The sequence below is a fragment of the Peromyscus californicus genome, unplaced genomic scaffold (assembly GCF_007827085.1).
Source record: "Peromyscus californicus insignis strain IS unplaced genomic scaffold, ASM782708v3 Scaffold_20__1_contigs__length_68692818, whole genome shotgun sequence".
In the NCBI taxonomy this organism is placed as follows: Eukaryota; Metazoa; Chordata; class Mammalia; order Rodentia; family Cricetidae; genus Peromyscus; species Peromyscus californicus.
The window spans coordinates 16866455-16870053 of NW_026294503.1; the positions used below are offsets into that span (position 1 = coordinate 16866455).

The 3599-nt window shown below is 35.0% G+C and overlaps 1 non-coding gene across 1 annotated transcript; it reads right to left on the reverse strand.

The window, feature by feature from the left end:
• Positions 1-669: 669 nt before the first annotated feature.
• LOC128117268 (U2 spliceosomal RNA) lies at positions 670-852 on the reverse strand. The gene has a single exon (XR_008220755.1). It is a non-coding gene; the product is annotated as a U2 spliceosomal RNA (small nuclear RNA).
• Positions 853-3599: the final 2747 nt, after the last annotated feature.

Genomic DNA, 3599 nt, shown 5'->3' on the forward strand with positions numbered 1-3599 from the left:
TCTTATTGGTTCTGTGAAACCCCTTCAAACTTCTTTAAATAGACTTTAAATGATTTTTTTTTTAAGAACTCAGGTGAATGTATTTTCTCTTTCCCTTCAGGACCCATGTTGAGCAGTTATCAATCTCTAAAGCTTTGCAATAAGATTCTGTAATTTAAAAATATATTTTGTTACTTTTGTTTCCTCCCCACATTATTTATATTCCATTTCAGTCTATTAGAGAGGTAAAAGGAAAGGCACACTGTGTATTTAATAGAAATTAAATAATTTCAAATAATTTTTTTAACTAACATGGTCCTATTGTTTGGACCTGAAACTCTACCACTTGACCTTAGTGTTTAATGATATCTCTTAGGGAACACAAAAAGGATCTAAGATGACAAAAAGATATTATAAATTAAGAAGGCCAGCCAAGTGGCTTATAAGAGAGACAGAAGAAGGATGAATTCAGAAGTGTGTGTCTGTAAGTGCTGAGGCTCTACACAGTCAAAGTGACATTGAAATTTAAGACCCAAACAAGAAATCATGAATTTATATATTGTTGGGAAAAGTCAAACCACAGAAATTAACTTAAGTGATCTTGATTATACAACATTGGCTCCTGGGATTTCCTTATTGTTTTTAGTGATATGGATTCTAATATGCAGCTTTTCCTCTTTCTTAGTTTTTTTTTCATTTATTGACTGCAATATTATAATACAAAGTCAACATCTGCCTTTAGAGAGCAGGCTCCCATTCTCTCTATCTCTAAAGATTAATTTAATATATTTTCCTCAGATAGAGGACACATAGATATTAAACTGATAGAACCAAGTATTACATTTGATGCTGGCCCAGAGGCTGAGAATGATGAACTACAGCTTAGATCTGTCCATTAAAGGGCCAGTTTTAATCTTTGATTGATGTTCAAGTCTATTATTATCGCACTGCTTGAAATAGGAAACATTTAGAGAAAAGCTTAATAACACTCATAAGATAAATGTAATATCCCAGTTAAAAGTAAAAGGACTAGAGAAATGGTTAGGAGTGTACTTATGTCTTATGGAGACCCTGAACTCAATTCCCAGCATTCACTCAGGTGACTTACAACCTCACATAACGGAGAACCCATTGTTTCCATCTGGATTCTGCAGACACTTGCCCTCATATGTACATGTTCCATTACATAGACAAGATGATACAAGCTAGAGTCATCTAGAAAGAGGGAACATCGATCAAAAATATGCCTCCACCAGATTGCCTATAAGACATCCTATGGGGCGTTCTCTTGATTAACAATTGATATGGGGAGGCCCAGCAAAATAAGGGATGCCACCTCTGGGCAGGTGGCCCTGTCTTGTATAAAAATGCAAGCTGAGCAACTTATGGGAAGCTAACCCATCAGGAGTGCTTCTCCATGACTTCTGCTTAAGTTCCGACCTCTAGGACTCTACTCTGGTGTCCCTTTATGATGAACTGTGATCAGAACATGTAAGCCAAATAACTCCTCTCAAGTTGCTTTTGGTCATAGTATTTTGGCGTAATAATAGGCAGAAAACTAGAATAGCACATAATTTATAATAAAATGCGTTTTCGAAATAAGTAAAATATAGATGCTCATATAAACTGAAAGTGTTATACCATTTGTACGCATTGGGTTACTTTTAAAGAAGCTTCAAACAATATAAAATCAGTGATTTAATACGTAAATGTATTTGTGTGGGATAATTGTGTATACCTAAATGAAAAAGAAAGAGAAGAAAACCCTAGCAGAGTACTGCTCATGGGTTTAAAAACCAAATGGAAATACAAAGATTCATTTATGGTTCTTCTTTTTTCTCTTAAGTAATTTTTTCATATGATTACAAAATATTAAAATAAAAAAGATTTAGTTAAACATTTTTCAAATTTGGGCTCTCAAGAAGGCTCAGCAGGAAGAAAATTCTAGCCATGCAAGCCTGACCACCTGCAGAACCCACTGTGGAAGGAGGGAGAGCACCAACTCCTTCAAGTTATCTTGTGATTGCCATCCCCATACTGTGGCATGCACACACATACACACACACACACACACACACACACCGACACACACACAAATTATAATAACGTAAATTTCAAAGTTAAGTTTCAGAAATTTTAGCTTTCACTGCACAGATTCTGAAACCTTTATTATGTCATAAACTAGAGGAAACAACTAGTCAACTGTCAATACATTTCAGGAAAGTGTGTGTCTTAACTCAGCTAAGGATCACAATGCAGGTGAGATAGCGCTACTATTGTTCCCATTTAGACACTGCAAAACTAAGACATACAAGCAGTTTAAAACTTGTCCAGAGTTATACAGCTAAGAAGTTGTAGAGCTTGATATTCAAACTGTTTACCTCAAGGCCCCATACAGTACAAATGAACAGCCTTGTCTCTATGCTGCCCATGAAATGCCAATTGTCCAAGAATGGTTCTACATAGCAGAAGTTAATGCCATTAAGCTGTTATTCATAAATTTTGTAAACTTAATTTTTAAAATACTTGAAGAATATTTTATTCTGGCACAAATGGCTCTGTTATTGGGAAGCAAAGAAACCACAAAGAATTTTCCATATCTTTTTATGTAAAGTCCTAACAGGACTTAGGAATTTATAGATTTACCTCTATACTAGCTAAAACAGCCAGTATCTGTTTCTTAAATATTCAGCCAAAGAAGCACTTGAGCTTCTAAGCTTTCTTGTGGTAGGTGCCAAAGCCATGAGTTAAGGAAAGGTTGAGGTCATTTGATCTTCTGTGGAAGAAAGAACAATTGATTGCATGAATTTAGACAACAACGAAGGACATTAAAACATCTTGAAGACACACATTATAATGCCAAATGTTTCCCAATAATAAACACAGTTGCCCCTCAATGAAGAATCACACTGTTAGAACTGTGCCTTTGGTACCGCAGAAGCAATGTGTCTGAACATGCTGGCTTTAGAATTTTCCCACAACATTTCCTCATCTTTGCATCACTTCACCCAGCATTAATCAAGGCAGAGCTGGGTTTTGACAAGAAAAGATCTTCCTTTTGCCACTAGTCCTTTCCAGATGATCATATAATTATGGAAAAGGAGATCACTGTGCTCTGAGGCTAACTGAAACAGTATGTAAATTGTGAATAATCACTAAGGGTGAAAAGAACATACTTTCATTCTGTTTTCAGGTATAAGCGTTCATGATTCTTATCCTAATTCATTCAGTCAAATATACGAGTTTTTCTGCAGGGCATTTTCACAACATCAAAGCAAATTACTCTTTGTTCTTACTTTTTCTTTTGTTTTTGTTTTGCTAATGAGTATAACTCAATACATTACATATTACTTTATCTGGGAAATTCCTAAAGTTGTTAAAACAGATTTCCAACAAGCCTTAAACATAGCATTAAAGGCACATACAAAACTATGACTCATCCCCACATTATCATTTAATATATTTCAAATAAGGGAAGAAAGAGAATACTTAGGCATTTAATTATGTTGAATGAACAGAATTCGGTAAAGAAATATTGAGGGTCCAAGATATAACTGAGAAAACAAACCTGTTTCAAGGGCTGGGAAGTTGACTAATTTGATAAAGTACTTTCCATGCAA